General features: G+C 37.6%; 1 protein-coding gene across 3 annotated transcripts in view; it reads right to left on the reverse strand.

Moving 5' to 3' along the window:
* Positions 1-19,128, reverse strand: part of ADGRV1 (adhesion G protein-coupled receptor V1) — a 541,343-nt gene that overhangs the window by 254,827 nt on the left and 267,388 nt on the right. The window lies entirely within an intron of this gene.

A 19,128-nucleotide genomic window follows, 5' to 3' on the forward strand; every position in this document is an offset into this window, starting at 1 on the left:
ACGTGTCAGGCACAGTTCCAAATCCCTTCTGTGCTTTTACTCTATTATGCACATAACCTACCTATCCCATAGAAAATGTACTGCATTTTACAGATGAATAAACTGAGGCACAGCAGTTTATAACTTCCAACAGTTGCATAGCTTGGTGGACCCACAAACACAAGCAATGTAGTTCTGAGTCTGTTAACCACTATGCTGTATGGGTCACAGAAGTACTGTATGGAAGAACAAAAGAATGGAAATCATCCAAGAATCCACCAAGAAAGGGAGGAACAAACAGGCAACAATACATTCACGCAGTGCAGAAGAGCAGAGCCATTAAGATCCATAAGCCAGAGCACACCCAGGTGCTTGCATACATTTCCAAAACCTAATGTAGGAAGAACAGGCAAGGTGCAAGGTGATTTGTACTGTATGATACCTAAAGCCATCTTTATGATTTATTTCTAATAGCGGAAAAAGGTAAAGCAATCTTAGCCCATATTAATGAAATAAAAGAATCAAGAGCAAAAAAAAAAGGGAGACTTTTTTCCCCTTGTGGTTAAGAATCTTCAATAATGTGCTGGTTCCAGGAATCGCAAGATTGATAACTAGACTGGATTTTGAAGTAAGCAGCCAGAATGATGAAGGATTTTGCGGTGGTTTACAGTGTGCATGCAAAGTCTTTCAAATGAGTGAATGGGTCTGCTTATGTGCGAGAAAGGACAATGTTCTCCATCATCCCCTGCTCCCCACAAGCTTCTCATCAAATGTGTGGGGATGCATATAGGATAGGGCTTATCTTTTTTACTTACCTTCACACAAAACATTCATAAATACTATAAAAACTCCGCTTAACTTTATATATGTTAGATAGGGTTTTCGTAAATACACAGAAGGATGTTAAATCCCAAGTTGTGCACAAAAAATAGTCACAGAAAACTATATAATAGTAGAAAAATATGGCTACTATTACACAAACAGAAAAGGTTAACAAATGACCCAACCCCTCCCCCCACATTTTGATTGTTTTTATTTTGTAAAGTCTTAGAAGATAGGTCTACCAAGGAGTCTCCTCCTCCACAACATAGACGATCGACAACAAAAAAAGTACTCTCTTTAAGAATGCACTTACTTAGGAGAAGATTTCAGCACTGAAAAGCAATAATCTGTACAAGGTGTGGGTATGTGGGTATTAAGCTCTTTTTCCTCACTACCCCAATGAACCTTGTCTTCATCATGAGCAATGGGGGCCTGTGAAGAGCCCACCATGCTGATATCAGTTCATTGAAACCATCAGTCTCCACAGATCAGGATTACTGTCTGTAGAAAAGCAGTCAGTCTAAAACAAAGATCTCTGCTGAGAAAAGACTGTTCCAAGAACGACAGACCTTTGAAAGATAAAGAAGTTAAAATGAGTGATGACACACGTGGCTAAAATGCTAATTTTCATGGAAACGTAATGGACATTTAAGTGGGGGCATATTAAATGTTAATTACTCTTAATCTTAGCTGTTGAAAAAAATGCTTTAGGTTTGGGTGTGGCAACTCCTTTTGAAAAACTTGTTGGCACTCCAGTGTAGACCTTGCTATGATTTCTTTCCAACATTGGACACACCTTGTTCAAAAGACAAATGACTCATAAGGGGCCACAATCCAAAATGTGATATTCAGCATTTAACTTGCTAATGGTACCCCAGAAGTAGCCACAGCTCCTGCTGTGAGAAAAATAGCAGACAGGGGATTAAAACTGATGGCTTCTCTATTTCGCTAAAATCAGTTGTGCAAGAATAGTAAAAATACAGTTTAAAGAGTGTCAGATAAGGTAATGAGGAGAAAGGCCACAGGCGGGTTGTGAAAGTGTGCCAACGTCAATACACGTTACTCAATATTTGCACTACTTAACAAAAATAAGCCAAGCATGGGTGAAAATGGCTAGATGAGAAAGGAGAAAACACACCTGAAATAAGTGTAACATTGTGTGTCAACTACACTTCAATGAAAGAAAGAGAGAGAGAAAGAGCAAAGAAAGAAAGAAAGAAAGAAAACACAAAGGACCTAATGTAAGACTTGACAAAGCAAATTTGTACTACACTGATTAAAAACACCAAGTATGACACTTGGTATCCAGTATCAAACACCTTATGCATTATCAATGAAAAAAGGCCAACGAAGACTTATTTCTTCCTCCAAAGACTATAAGAATATTATTGCATGTTTTAACATCGTATCAATTGTTTTACAGAATTTTTTATTTTAAATAATGGCACCAGCCATAAAAAGTTGCTATTATATATTCAGCTCACTTATTCATTCTTTCAATACAATTTTGTGAGTTCTATGATGTGGTGTCCTAATGATGGACTCCTTTTTGTTCTTATGAGCTCACAGTGCAGTAATGGGCAGAATCTTACATAAATATATCTGATTAACAATAAAATTATGCTATCCTAGAGTTATATGGGTATCAGTTTTATCTTAAAGTTCACTTTTACTCCGAGAATAAGAAAACTAATTTATTGCTACGCAGTTCTACTAGGATAAAAGTGATTCAACAGATCTCATGTACATTGAACTTTAATAATGTAATGACCCTTTCATGTACATAAAATTTTAACAGAACCCCAAGGAGAAGACAATATTCAAAATGGTGAAATTTCAGGAACAACAATCAATCATGAATACCTTTTAGTTGTTTTGCTTTTATAACCTGCCTCAAGTCAGAGTGTGTAGGCAAATGGCCATTTTACACCTGTATCTAAGGTCAACCTTGTGTTTGGTCTTTTTCCACATAAATGAAAAAAATTACTATTTCTAGAATGCTGAATTTTTAAAGATCATGGTACAAAATCTTACTGTGAGTTACACAAGTAAAGGAAGTTAAGTGTTGACTAGTTAATATTGTTAAATACTTATGTTAAACCATATAAAAGGATGACAGATGGAATATGGGGTAGAGTTGAATTACTACAACTCCACATTAGATTTTAGTTCGTAGGTTTCCACTTTCAATATGAAATGAGTTATTATTAAAAGTCTCACCCAAATTCTATTCCCCATCTAATATTTACTGGTCTTCCATTAAAAACAAACAAAACTGGGACACCTGGGTGGCTCAGTGAGTTAGGCCTCTGTCTTTGGCTCAGGTCATGATCTCAGGGTCCTGGGATCAAGTCCCGCATCAGGCTCTCTGCTCAGCGGGGAGCCTGCTTCCTCCTCATCTCTCTCTGCCTGCCTCTCTGCCTACTTGTGATCTCTGTCAAATAAATAAATAAAACCTTAAAAAAAAAAAGAACAAAAAAAATCTAAACCTTAATTAATTCATTTAATAAATATGCATTGAGTGTTTTTTACTGGCTCAGTACTGTTCTAGGTGATGAGTATTCAGTAGTGATGAAAGCAGCCAAGGTTCTCATCCTCCTCCAACCACAACATGTCAGGTACTGTAAAGGAGAGGAATAAGGAACAGGGAGAATATTGTGTGCTGAGGCTGAGGAAGGTCTGAATAAAGTAAATGATGAGGAATGTCTCCCTAAGTACACAACACTTAACCTGATCCCTGATACGAGTAAAGGGATCTGCGACGTGAGGAGCCAAGGACCAGGAAACAAAGTCTTCCGGGAAGAGGCCACTGTACCCACAAAGGCTCTAAGACAGAAGATCATCAGGGAACCAAGGGAAAGTCACTATGTCTGGACCATAGTGAGTAAGGGGCTGTGGGCTGGGGGCGGAGGCCGACTGATGAGGTCTACCATGTTGGCCATGCGCTGTTATAGAAGCCACCCTAAGATGTGTGAACTGAATTTAAAGAGGAGTGGGAAGTCATTAAAGGATTTCAACAGAGGACATGCATGACAGTTTAAAAAGATGACGCTAGGGACACCTGGGTGGCTCAGTCGGTTAAGCGTCTACCTTCAGGGCAGGTCATGATTTCAGTGTCCTAGGATCGAAGTGAACATTGGGCTCCCTGCTCAGAGGGGAGCTGGCTTCTCCCTCTGCCTGCTGCTCCTGCTGCTTGTGCTCTCTTTCTCTCTGACAAATAAATAAATAAAATCTTAAAAAAAAAAAAAAAAAGATTACACTAGTTCCTAAATACAGAGAATAAGTTGGAAGCAAGCTAAAGGTGAAGCAGGGAGACAAATTAGAAGCTAATTTTAGCAGATCACAAAAGGCACAGGGTGGGCTAGAAAAAAAGGCAGTGGATGGATTTGTAAAAAAAAAGTATATGAAGCCATGGTGTAATCTGGAGGTAGGATCAACATAACTTGCTGATCAGTTGGATACTGTGCATAATGTGCAGGAAGGAACGAATAATGCTGAAGAAACTCTGAGAAAAATGGCCCCAATTGTTGAGATATGGAAAAATGTGGAAGGAATTGCTTCTGAGAAAGTATTTAACATTTTGTTTGGACATGTTAAGTTGGAGATACCTACGAAACGTCCAAGAGGAGAAATGAGGGGCAACAAAGTATATGAGAGCAGGGCTTCAAAGAGTGGTTTGTAGTGAAGATAGAAATTTGCAAGTAATGAAGCAAACAAATGGTACTTAAAACTATGGCTAATGATGAGATCACTGATGGAGAGTGGGGAGTAGTATGTCTACAATTTCTGCATGCAGCAAAATTTCCTGGGGCAATTTTGATTCAGTAGGTTAAGGGTTGGGACTTTGATTCTGCATTTTTATTAAAAACTCTAGGTGGGTCTTATCCTAGTACCATTCTGTTAAATATCTGTTATAGAAACAGAAAGTAAGTGAGTCCAGCAGATAACTAAGACACTCTAGCAATTGGTATCTGGCCAGAAGAAGAGTTTGAGGAACTGAAGCCATGGACCAACTACGAGAGAGTGGCCCATGCAATCCTTACTATCTTCAAAGGGAAACTGAAAGGCATCTGTCTTTTAGGTACTACTAGCAAGACTCTGGCCAGAGTTCCCTTGAGGAAGCTCCTATAAAACAGTGCCAAGAACAGGCCTCCAGAACAATAGGTTGGCTCAAGTGCTCAATGAATTTGTGCTTTGTCATTGTAAAAAGAAAACACAGACAGTATCAGCAACCGGATTGCCAATACCTTCTAAGTATGACTACTGCGATCCTAAAATCAGGACAGGGGATCATGGGATTGGTACTGGCCATGTTGGAGTTAATGAGCCCTTGGCCAACCCATTTCAATGTTACCAAGGGCAGGGAATAAGTAACACCACTATCTTTTCTTCTTTACTTTTCTGTAGCATGCAACTAGCCTAAAGATCCTAGTATTTATTAATTCCTGAAAACAACAGGTTAAGACAAGTAGGCCCAGACAAATTATGAGGCAGATTCATTTCTATTTCTCAATTTATATTCTGTTAGCCCAATCCCACCCTAGCAGTCCACATTTCCACATTTCTCTGTTTGGAACTGTCACAACTGCATTGTTACCTGTGTCTAACAAACCAACTTCATAACTCTTCCTTTTATCACTTCTCAAAGCTCACTGCATTTCAGGTAGGGTTGTGTAATAACAAGTTGATCGTACAATTTTTATATGTTGATGAGTTTGCTATCACCCACAAATTTGCATTTTAACAGGACATTTGTGGATACAAACTTTAATTTGAAGGAATTGAGCTAGAGTTGGAATATTCCTATATCATTACAGAGGAGATATACTAAGTACGGAAATAATTTTAATAATCCTTAATCAACATCACACAGATTGCTATCTATTTCACCTGTAAAGTCTCCATGGTTCAAGAAGTCTTTGAGTTAATAGCCTTAGAGCAAGCAACCATTTAAAAGTGAAGCCAAGAGATCGTAAACTACTTCATAAAGTTGATTTCATGTTGTGGGAATAGCTGAAAGAATTTTTTTTTTAATATTTGAATTAATTAATTAATTAATTAGCGGCATGCAAGTGGTGGGGGGAGGAGCAAAGAGAGAGGGAGAGAGAGAATCTCCAGTAGACTCCACAGTGAGTGGAGCCCGAGATCATGACGTGAGTTGAAATCAAGAGTTAGATACTCAACTGACTGAGCCACCCAGGTGCCCCTTGAAAGAGATCTTGAACAACAAATATATCTATGAGTCTGCCTTGTAAAAAATCTATACAAAACCAAAGATTTTCTTTACTAAAAAAATAAAGTGGGAAACAGTCAGTAAATAACGAGTTACAAATCAAAGACCATTATGTACAAGGCAATCAACACAAATGTGTAGAGGAACCAGATATAAAAGAACATGGGACCAGGAGGTCCACAACGAACATTCAAATTCCGTTTCTGGAAAACACTGTGAGACTACGCATATCACATCTATGAGCCCACTACATTCCTAGGACCTCAGTATCCCTGCATTAAATTCCCCACTCCACTGTACAACAGAAATTAAAGTAGGACTAAGATGCTCTAATTGCAAGGGAAATGAAAGAAATATCTAGTAGGATTTTGAACTATTCTGGATTTCTCATGACTGAAGGGTTTACCAGAACATAGAACTTTCAGTGCTAATACCAGGACAGTCAAAAGGCTTGCTCTGTGCTTTGGGGCTACAGGAAGAAAATAATGATAATGTGGGGTCTACTTTCCACAAAAAGTTGAAACTGGTAGCTTGGTTTGAAAAAAATGGTCAGGTAGCACATCAGAAGGCAGAGTAATCACCAAGATATTCTTCAAACAGTAGCTAGACTGATAAGGCAATCAACTATCAAAAGGCACCCAGTATATGTGTCACTGACATTATCTTTTCACTATCTCACACAAAAACAACACTGTGAACGTGTATTAGCAGCTCTGGAAGAGACCATGTTATGAAACAAAAAGAATCAGAGGCAACGAAATGCCCGGTAATGTCGAAACCAACATCCTGAAGTCAAATGAGATCATTGTTCTGTAATTTAAAAACAGGATAATTTCATAAGACATGTAGAAAGGAATGATGAAAGGAATTGGACTAGTTGTCTAGGGTAGTGGCCCTCAAATGGGGGTGATTCTGACCCCCCGGAAGCACATGATTACACCTGAGGACACCCCTCAGTGTAACAACTAGGGAAATGGATGCTACTGGCATTGAGTGAGTAAGGGCCAAGGATTGTGCGAAACATCCTACCTACAGAACAGTCTCTCACAACAAATTTTCTGTCCCAAAATGTCAATTGTGCTAAGATTAAGAAATCCTATGCATGGCTACAAAACTTATAAGAAAAAAAAAAAGTACTTGGTTAATGTCAAAAAGGTTAAAGGGCATGAGAAGTACTTTTATTTTATGAGTATAATTCCTCAGTTGATGAGGGACAAAAACCACAGAGAAGGAGAAAAGCAACGAGGAATAAGTAATGCTAAGGATGGTGAATGAAATAGGAGCCATGCAAGGAGAAGAAGGGGTCTCATGTACCACACCACAGCCGTTCAGTTCATTGTGACTCCCCACCCTGCAAATCAACACCAACAGAGCCCATCAATCTTCCCCCTCAAGAGTGTGCAGCGCTACTCTCACCTCTAAAACTCACCTCTTCATGTCACAGTTCTGTTAGTAAAAGCATGAAGTGCATGTGGGCACATCTGACAGTCACCAAATGCAGGGTAAAAATGACGGCCTTAAGGTGGGGAGTTAGGAAAAGTGGGTGTGAGAAGGTGAATGCCAAAGAAGTAAAAAACGCAAGAAGTGGCAGTTAGAAAGAGGTATATTCTGCACATATGCAAATAAATTCCAGCTGAGGGAGAAAGCTAGCATTATACCAATATTGCTTCCAGTTAAAAATGGAAGCTGTAACCAGAAACCAGGTATCACAAGAGTGACAAGTTCTTAAAAGGATCATGATTGAAAATAAAAATGTTCCAAGTACTGAGTAAGAACCTGAAGATCAGCACATCAACATTAGATTTTATATCTACTGAAATAGTAGAAAAAGAGAAAAAAACAAGTAAGTGTTTAGGAATGAATCTATACTTGCTGCCTCTCCTGTACAGCATCCTCTCCAAGGCCTGAAAGACCGTGTATCTGTTCTAGAAGACAGAAGCAACACATGGTCTACCCTCTGGTTCCCAAAGATGAACACGTAATTTTTAGCATAATATCTCTATCACTAAAGATCTGTTTCGAGTTCAGCTGAAAATATTTTAGAAAGAATCACAATTCCTCACAATTGTATCTTTGGACAAACAAAATCAATTCAGAGAATGCTAACAGTTTTAGGCATAGACCCACTAAGATTATGTTCAAAGCCAAGCATAAGTTCAAGGTGGAGACAGATTTTTTTTTCCCCTCCTGAACTGCCATTTTGATGAAAATATGACTGTCAAAAACATCTACCTTAATTCAAAGATCTTGAGTTATTAATATCATAATATATAATAGGGTCACAGATATTTTTTGAAGTGAGGATTTTTTTTTGAGAGATTTTATTTATTTTATTTGACAGATAGAGATCACAAGCAGGCAGAGATACAGGCAGAGAGAGGGAGGAGGAAGCAGGCTCCCTGCTGAGCAGAGAGCCCAATGCGGGGCTCGATCCCAGGACCCTGGGATCATGACCTGAGCCGAAGGCAGAGGCCTCAACCCACTGAGCCACCCAGGTGCCCCTGAAGTGAGGATTTTTAATTTAACATGATTTTGAGGATATTTATTGATGTAATTTTTAGAATTTTGGAAACATAATTTGATTCATGTTAAAAATCATTTATAAATATTAAATTATGTACTTTTTCATGTATTAAAAACATCTGTGTACTTTTGGATATTGTTGCTCATCTTCCATGAGACATATTATTAGTGTATCCTACTGAACACTGCATGATCCAGTAACTCCTTTACTGCATAATTACCCAAAGAAAACAAGAACACTAATTCCAAAAGATATATGCATCAGCATTATCTATAATAGGCAAGATATGGAAGCAACCCAAGGGTTCACAGATAGATGAATGGATCAAGAAGATGTGGTAAACACATATACACACGTGTGTGTGCGCACACGCGTGTGCGCGCACACACACACACACACACACACACAGAGGGGAATATTACTCAGCCATAAAAAAGAATGAGATCTTGCCGTTTGCAACAACATGAATAGATCTAGAGGGTATAATGCTCAGTGAAGAAAGTTAGAGAAAGACAAATACCATATGATTTCAGTCATCTGGAATTTCAGAAACAAAACAAACAAACAAAGTAAAAAGAGACCAAAAAAGACTCCTAAATACAAAGAACAAATCTGGTGGTTGCCAGAAGGGAGGTCGTGGCGGGGGGGAGGGGATGGATGAAACAGATTAAAAGGATTAAGAGCACATTTATCATCATGAGCACTGAGTAATGTATAGAATTGTTGAAATCTTATATCGTAAACCCAAAGCTAATATAACACAGTATGTTAATTACACTTCAATAAGAGATTTTTTTCAAAGGTGCTCATTTTCTATATGTAAAACGCCAACACAGAGAGCAATTTATCATGTCTGAGCAGGTAAGCAGTGAGTGCATCCAAAGGCCTGTCTGGGCACAGGTGGAGCTTTCCCATCCAGAACAAGGCTTTCTTGAAAATTTTAAATGGAAAATAGCACAGAAAGGAGTTTTTAAAAGTTTATCATGAAAAAAATATATAGGTATATGTGTAGTAAAAAAACCTCTGTAATATAAGATTTAAGATGTAAATCTAGGCATGAGACCAGGGGTAAGTTTATTCGTCTCCATATTGTAGAATGGAGATTTAAAAAAAGGTACAATATGTGATTCTCAACAGAGTATTCAATAATGTTATTTCCTATCCAGCCCTCTAAAATGAGTGGGAATGACACACAAAGAAGCACTGGAGAGCTCTGTAAAACTGGTTTCAGAAATGAGAAAAATCTTTGTTTTAAAATAATTATACTTAGTCAAAATATCAAATTAAAATTAAAAAAGACTAAATTTTAAAATCTAGAAATAGCTGTCTAGTGGAGGCAGACATATTAATGGAAAAGGTGACTGCTTTAAAACCTTTGAAGAAATCTGTAATTTTCTCCCATACATGAATTTTAGAACTTCTTCCAATGGCTTAATCCTTGGTAAAGGTTAGCTTATATTCAGAAGTGAAATATAAGTTTTCCCCACATTTTATTCTTTATACCTCTTTTTTCCAATCTCTACAATTTCCTAAATTTGTTTTCCATAATTTGCAGCAATACTATAAAAAAGCAAAGAAATGTTATAAATTCTGAGCATCACTCACACACCCAATCTTCATTCTTTACTGTGAACTACAGGCCAAAGTCCACCTCTCTTCAATTATCCAATGAGATGAATTTTATGGAAAAATACAAGATTAAAAAAAAACCTTTCTAAGACTTTTAATGAAGGTTTGTGATCAGACAAGTCTATTAAATGGTAGCACCTTTAATGAGTACTTAAATTATATTGTTAACAGCCCAATAATTAGACCCTTGGCCACATACACACACACACACACACACACACACACGTGTAAAAGTAACAGGGGTATAACTTCCCACAACACTGGTTACAGGGCCTCTGGTCTTAGCTATTTTTTGTTCTTTCCCATTAACTTGATTAAGCCAGAAATAATGAGCAAATGTGAACCCTTCCTGGAGTGCATCATTTAATTTCTTTTCAAAAATTGCACAGGTGGAATCCAGCAGTGCACTAAGTAGAATCCAAGAAATACAAAATATTCCATCAATTATCAACAAAGGATGGGTACATACATGGGATATCCATACGTATATGCATATTTATATACATTTGTGGATAGTTTCATGGAAAAAAGATTAAGACACATACATGGGTACAAGTATTAGTCCTGCTTCATAGTTATGGTTTCTTGGGCAGATTTAATTATGCACTGTGAGTCTCAGACTATAGAGCTATAAAATGAAGACATTAGTAATGGCCACTGATAGCACTACTGTGAAAATAAAACGAAGGGGCATATTTAAAGTCTCTGAATCACATCAGAAGCTCAAAGAGATTTGTTTTTCCTTATTTATTTATTTATTCGTTTGGGAGAGGGAGTGGGGGAGGGGCAGAGAGAGAATCTTAAACAGGCTCTACACCCAGCACAGAGCCTGATGTGGGGCTCAATCTCATGACCCTGAGATCATGACCTGAGATGAAATCAAGAGTCAGATGTTCAACTCACTGAGCCAGCCAGGTGCCCCTCAAAGGGAATATTATTAACAATACTATTACCCCTCTAAGAATTATATAAATAAAATGAAAACAAACAAAAACTACCTAAAATGTCTCTAAAAATAATTGCTTAATTGAATTAAAATTAAATATATGCCACTTCCATTCGGGAAAATGAAGGGAAAAAATCAAATCAAAGAAGCACAATTTAAAAAAATTAAATTTCAAGAAACAAGGCTAAATCTTGTTTAGGTGTGGGAGAAAGGCCATTCTACCTTTGATGAGGGGAATCAGTGCTTCCATAATCAAAATAACTATAGGTCACACATTTTAAAAGTAAAAAAAATTTTTTTCAAACTTTAACAAAATAACTATATTATTCTCATGTTATAACCTTACTTATTTCCCTAAAATGAAAATTGCTTTTTCTTTTCAAATCTCCTTTCAAATTTATAGCCAATTTTAACTGATACTTTTTTGCTTTCAAAATATGCACAGATTGCTCTTCAAATGCATATGTTAAGTGGGTTCATTTATGAATATAAGGGTCTATCTTTTCTTTGGATCTCAAAACAATTTTTGGAATGACAGGGTGGGAATCTTAGGTTCTACTCCTAGAAGTGAGGCTGGAGTCCTAAACTTACTTTTGCTGGTGGATGCTTCCTTCCCTTCCTTCTGCAAATCTGCTTGCACAGTGAAAGAAAGGGAATTAAAATCTTGTTTCAAACATGGCTGAGTCTGTGACCTTTGTTCTACAACACCTTACCCAAGCCATTCTCCACTTAACAGCTGAAGTGGGCTTATCCTGGGGAAAGAATTACTCACATGCAGCTGGTCAATGGTTTCTTTTCCATTTGTCCCAGTTTGTCCACAGAAGGAGATCTAACAAACAAATGTGGTTAGAGTCCTCACCCTCAAGTGAATTATAATCTATAAGTGGGAAAAAGTATAAATGTGCAACAAAAAATGGGTGACAACTCTACCACGTTTATTAAGCTAATTCCAAACTCTTGTTTTCTCTTGTTTCATATACCTATACACCCAGCACTCCTTAGATTGTAATCTTCTGGAGGACATGATTATAACTACTTTGGGGTTTGTTGGTCAGATTATCTGTCTTATCTCACACAGAATTTATACGTAACTGTAAACACAAGAAGTATTTATTAAAAATATGTCTTTTGGGGGTGGCTGGGTGGCTCAGTGGGTGAAAGCCTCTGCTTTCAGCTCAGGTCATGATCCCAGGGTCCTGGGATCGAGCTCCACATCGGGTGCTCTGCTCAGCAGGGAGCCTGCTTCCCTCCTCTCTCTCTCTGCCTGCCTCTCTGCCTACTTGTGATCTCTGCCTGTCAAATAAATAAATAAATCTTAAAAAAAAAAAAAGAGTATGTCTTTGGCTTTTCATAACTACCCCCAAAAAAGTGTCAAGAAGGTACCCTTCAGAATGAGATCCTATTTAACATTTAGGACTAGACGTTCAGTAACTCTTGAAATCACTATGTCTTTAAAAGGTACACAAAACAGCATTCTAATAGTGTTCTAAACCGCTTACTTCAGACTTCCAATTCCATGTTAAACTCAAGTGGTAAACAATGTTTTCCTCAAGTTGCTTCCTCTCTCATGGCCACCACTGACGCAGACGTTAGCTGGAAGAGAGGCCTCCAAGGATTAGGCAGCCTGCATTATACGTAACTTGGCAGCCACTTGTAAACTCCAAAGAGAGTAAACCAAATATCAGTGACCGATTGTGAAGCTGAATTGCTTCCTCTTTTCTAGTTTCTCACAAAACTGTTTGAATTCAGCTTCCCCTCTCCCTAACAGCAGCCACTTCTGACGGAAGTCTATTCTCTCAGACTTGCTTCTATTTAGGAGAAATTGCTTATATTGTTGTTCTCAGGCCTATTAATAACTTTAAAAAGAGGTACACATGCTGAATTTCAACGACACATTTTCCTTTGGCATTTTCACTGTATTTCTCCATGTTCTGAATTCTATCTTTACCTTAAAAACATGAATTCAATAGTAGATTCACAAAAGGTAATATTACAGAAAATATACACAGGATATATTTCCTACAGTTAAACATTGGAGCTACCACAACTTCACTGCTGTGTTTTTCTGAAATTAGTCCTTGGGGTTTATAAAAGGGATATAAAGTATAGTGTTGTATTAATATTTTTATACAAGTTTAAGTATTGTAATATATATATAACTACATTAAATCATACTGATATGGACCTTTCACGTGGCTGCAGTAGATTGCATTTGAAGTATCATTGAAAAACAAACTTTATACTGGATTAGCTTTTTCCTGTTTCTTCCCTTGAACTAATAACAAAGAGCTCATTGGAGTTGTTTTGAGGAATTATCCTGTATGAAATAGCTTTTTATCTTAATGTGTAATAAGTGCTTCACTTTTAAAGAGGCATTACCTTGTGTATTATTAAAAGATTAAAAAAAACCCTTAAACCCTACAGAACCTGACACCTTACAGAAGAGAGACTTCTGATTTTTTTTGAGCAGTAGTATTGAACTAGATACAGTAGACTTTTCAGATTAGACTACTTAATATATTTCTAAGAAAAATGCTCATGAGACATGAAAATGTATCTGTGGTACCCAAATCATATCTGTGAAAAACCTATAGAAAATTCTCATTCCAGGGCACCTGGGTGGCTCAGTTAAGCATCTGCCTTTGGCTCAGGTCATGATCCCAGGGTCCTGGGATCGAGCCCTGAGTTGGAGGGAGGGGGCAGCCTGCTTCTCCGTTTCACTTTGCCTGCTGCTCCCCTTGTTTGTGCTCTATCTCTCTCTGTCAAATAAATACATAAAATCTTTAAAAAAGAAAAAACAAAGAAATTCTCATTTCCTCAAATATTAGTTCTGCTTAGGTCTGGAGACTACTGCCCATCTTTTCCAAATGTGCCACGGAAGCAACTCTCCCTTCCTTGTCAGCAGCCCTTAACCAGCTGAACCATCCCTGAAGCCTTGCAAAATAAACAGAATATAGTCCAATAGAGAACAATCCCTTTTGTATCACTAATCCCACCAGACACGGCCCATTCTTCTGCCTCTACTAATGTTTGTATTTTAATTATATGTAGATTCCACTTGGTAAAGATTTCTTATCTTTCAAGACAGCTGAAGAATTCTCATCTCTGTAAGAGATTTTTCTGACCCCACCCCTCACCCTGGATAGAATTAATAACTCCCTTTTTTCTTTTTTTTGTTCCCACTGTATCCTGTACAGGCTGTGATCATATCCCTGTAACAGTCTACTGCATTCATTTATTTACATGTTTATTCCCTTCCTAGTAGACTATAAATAGCTTGAGGATATATCTTATTTATCTTTATGCCTGTAATTCCTAGCAAAAAACCTTATATATTACATATAACACCAAATATTTGTGGAATGGGAACAATGAATAGTAGTTATATACGAATACATAAATTTAAATTGCGCTTCTACAAAAACTTCAGGAAAGATTCTCTTCTTTTTGTTAGATAGAGAATAAATAGATTTTTCTGCTGCTCAGATTAAGACTCAAACCGGAGGAGACAGACAGACTTGCTTGCCCTCATCTGACTTTTCAATAATCAACCCTAACAAACACTTTCAAAAGAGTAGTCCCAAACTTAGAGTGAAAGGTTGTTCAAGTGTGGACTTTTTGTATAATATAGGTCATTTTTCATGTGGTCTCTCAAGTATGTAATGAATGAACGGTAATGATGACCATGACCTGAGTTAAAACAGTGGCAGTCCAACTCTTCTGACTTCCTGAGTTAATCTCTTAGATTCCTCTGGACTTTGTACCTCTGGGGAATAAAGAAACAATGTAAGCAATACCTACAAGCCTCTATTTATATAATTTAAGATGTTTATATTGCCCTACTAAAACAAATATTTATTGAACACTTCTCTACAGACTCAAGAAAACAAGGGAAATTAACTAACACTTTCACTTTTTATCTCAAGGTTTCCAAGGTATAAAACCACATTCCTTAGTCCAAAGACTTCAATTTTTTAAAATATGTTTTGGGGGAAGGAAAACGGTTTTATGATTACTATCTCTCATCAGCTCATTTGTTTTCAAAATACCAAGCATTATAAGAAATGTTTTCAGCTATGCATAGGTTAAAAGGCTTTGAGAGTGTGATACCCAGCAGAATAAACTCAGAAATGATCAGTAGTTTCATCATAATTGTAAACATCACCTAAACATAGCAGGATTGTTCATTATGTCTAGACATATTGTAATATGTCAGGATATTTCATCTCAGCCCTAATTCCAACATACTATCAATATGACAACCTTGTTACTTAGATCCTCATTTTAATAGCCCACATTATCTACCTTGGCACTATAGACATTTATGAGTTAATTATTTATTAAAATTAGCCGTTACAGTTAGTTATTATCGGGACGCCTGGGTGGCTCAGTTGGTTGGACGACTGCCTTCGGCTCAGGTCATGATCCCGGAGTCCCGGGATCGAGTCCTGCATCGGGCTCCCAGCTCCACGGGGAGTCTGCTTCTCTCTCTGACCTTCTCCTCGCTCATGTTCTCTCTCACTGTCTCTCTCTCAAATAAATAAATAAAATCTTTAAAAAAAAAAAAACAGTTAGTTATTATCTATCCTGAGTATCTACACGGAATCTTTTGTTATGTTCAGTTAGCCAGCATATAGTACATCATAAGTTTTTGGTGTAGTGTTCAACGATTCATTCGTTGTATAACACCCAGTGCTCACTCAACCTAACACAAAATATTATTATTATGGAATACAGAGAGATCTTATTTAAGAAAACTCTTCTGTATTCTCGAATGGTGTTCTCTCATTTTTAACTCTGTTTCTCAATAAGAAGTTTAAAAAGCTGCTTTAAGCACCAAATCCCTGTCTTCGTACTTTTGTCACAAGATTCAGAAACCTTCACATCTGCCATCCAAGTCACTTGCTGGAACATCTCCCTGAACTCAGGAAGCAAGTTTCCAGAAGTCTGCCTCTCACTTCTAACTCCCCATCAGCTGCCCCCACTCCCCTCCCAATGCTGGGCCTCTGTGGTCAGCTGTTTCAGGCTTCTGAAGAAAGAACAGGCTGTCAGAGTAGCCAGGGTTTTCTTGAAGTTCCTAATCAGACATCAGAATGTGTTTTAACATGAAGAAAAATTACTAAGTACAATTAGGATCCATAATAACCAGATTAAGAGTTGAATAGAGTTGGGTGGCTGGCTTGGGTTCTTAACTTCTCATTACAACTATTTTTCTGGAAAAACTAATTCTGACTTGAGTACCCTTTAATTATAAACCAAGAGTTATAATGCACTTTGTCTGTAAGCTGTGTTGTAGACCCCACAACATTACAATTCTTTAGTGATATGAATAATCTTTTTAAATTCTGATTTTTCTTTAAGGAATCAAGCTCATTTTCATGAGAAAATGGTGCTAACTTAGTTTTAAATGGCTGAAGATTTTTTTTTTTTTTTTTTTTAAGGAGCAAGCCTACAATTTCCTTGTACCTGATTGTTTTTCTCATTATTTTAACCAGTTCTTATTGAAAATCTAGTATGTGCCAAAAAACTTTTTTTGGGTGCTAGAAACACTGCAATGAATAAGATAGGCAATTCCTGACCCAATGGAATTTCTTTTTTATTTTTTTAAGATTTTATTTATTTATTTGACAGGCAGAAATTACAAGTAGGCAGGGAGGCAGGCAGAGAGAGAGAGGGGGAAGCGGTTCCCCACTGAGCAGAGAGCCCGATGTGGGGCTTGATCCCAGGACCCTGAGATCATGACCTGAGCTGAAGGCAGAGGCTTTAACCCACTGAGTCACCCAGGTGCTCCCCCAATCGAATTTCTATTCTAAGAGGTGAGAAGTAGGAAGTGAGGAAGGGGACAGAAGATAATAAATAAACAAGAGAGCCCAGATACTGATTTATGATATAAAATAAACAGTGATGTGGTATTGTGGGGCAGGGGGCTGCTCAGGGAGGCTATTCTAAGGTGATAAAAGTATGAACTCAGTGTGAAGGATGGAAGGATAAATAAATTTATGAATAAGTAAACACTGGTGCAGAACTGTCCAGGCTTGGGGATTAACTGGAATCCAGAACCCAGGACAAGAAGGAGGTGGCATGTTTAAGGAACTGACATTTGTCCACTGTGGCTGATGCTGGGTCAGTGGGTAGAGACTGTAGGAGGTGAGCTCAGAGTAGGTAGGAATGATCCTCAAGTGTCTGCTGGACAAAGGTCAAAAGTTCCTCTTTTTATAGGAAGTCACTTAGGTGGGAGAATGACTTGGGTGGATTAAGTCTTTGAAAGGACTACTCTGGCTCCCGAAAAAAGAACAGATTGTAAACACGAGGGCCAGAGTAAAATCATGGGGAACAGTTTCAAGGCTACTGTAGAAGAGAGATAGTTTACAGGTACATAAAAACGATTGGGATAAACTCCGGAAGCAGCGAGATAAAATACACTTAATTCCCAAATATAGTTAACTCCATGCATATTTTTTAAAAGGGAAATCCACACTGAAATTTTTTTTTAATATAATGGAGAATATGAACTCAGTTTCACACTTTCATTTAACTTTAATTTCTGTATTCCTAAAGGGGCGAGGGCATAAAACCAACTGGAGTGGGGTTCAGAGGTGAGCTCTGGGGTTGTTATGGAATTTCTCCATTTCCACACCTATAAGATCACTTACACATGCCATCTTCTGTAGATGAAATTTGGCCATGAAATGCACTTGGCTGTTGATATGTAACATGTAAATGTTTCAATTTGGCAGTAACATTCACCCTTACAACCAAAACATAGTGCCTGAAACCAAGTTCCTCCCATCCCTGGCAGAACATAGAGTTTATGTATTTGGGAGACTGGATCCAAATGGAGGTTTGCTAGAAAGGTGATTCTAGACTCTACACAACTAACAAGCCTATAGGAAAGGGTGTTTTACTTTTACAACTGTTGTTATTTTGGCCCTCATTTACCATTTGGTATAACATATGATATTAAAAAAAGAAATAGTCTTTGATCAGGACCTTAAAACTTAGATAGGCATATGGGCAACCAAATGTAAGACACTCCGGTAGAGCAAGCAGCTAAAGCTCCAAGATGTGACTTCCTAGGACTTACTGATGTATTTGTAAATTTAAGAACCAATTTTGTAAGGGCCCATCATTGAAAAGATTTACAAAAGGAAGCAAGATGTCAGAGAACTAAAAATGAGACTTAAGAGAGACAAACTAACATGATGAGTAGAGTAATAAATATTAGTTATACCTCAATAAAGCTAGAAAAAATAAATAACATTTATGGCAGTGATGGGTGCATAACCCTGCATATATTCTGAAAGTCAATGAGTTATACACTTTAAATGGGTGAACTCTCTAGTCTATGAATTGTATCTCAACAGAGCTGTTTTAAAAAACATCTCCAAGAGACGATGCTCTTCCATTCCATGGAAGGGGAGGAAAAGGCACCACAGCGGAGTTCTCCGATCTGCTTGGAAGAGAGGTGGGAAGAGAGAGGTCAGGCTTGGAGCCGCCTGACCTAGCTGAGGTGGGATGGCGTAGGAGGGCAAATAACGTAATTTTGGGGGGTCTCCTATTTCTCCAGTGCAATAGAGAGGTAATAAAAACAATACTGACCACCTCACGGTGTTGTAAGGGTTACAGGGAATTTATGCATATCAGTGTTCATAGCAGGAAGTACGTAGCAGTACCAAGTGTTTCATCATGTAGTACTTCCGTGTTTTTGAAATAGAAGTCTATTTCAGTTTCCAAATGTATACACACACACAGGCACAAGCTTACATGACACACCCACTGTAAATAATATATATGTATTTTATTTTTTTCATCTATAAAGGCATATATATTTTTAAAAAGACATGTATATGCCTATTTAAATATATTTAGGAAAAAGCATACATATATATAAGACATCTCTATCTATCTATCTATATATACAGTTCTTAAGGTTTCAACAACTCAGTACAAGCAATAAAGACCCAAGCACTTAGAAAATACTCAAGATCTGGTTGG

This window comes from Mustela erminea, chromosome 3 (assembly GCF_009829155.1).
Source record: "Mustela erminea isolate mMusErm1 chromosome 3, mMusErm1.Pri, whole genome shotgun sequence".
Classification (NCBI taxonomy): Eukaryota; Metazoa; Chordata; class Mammalia; order Carnivora; family Mustelidae; genus Mustela; species Mustela erminea.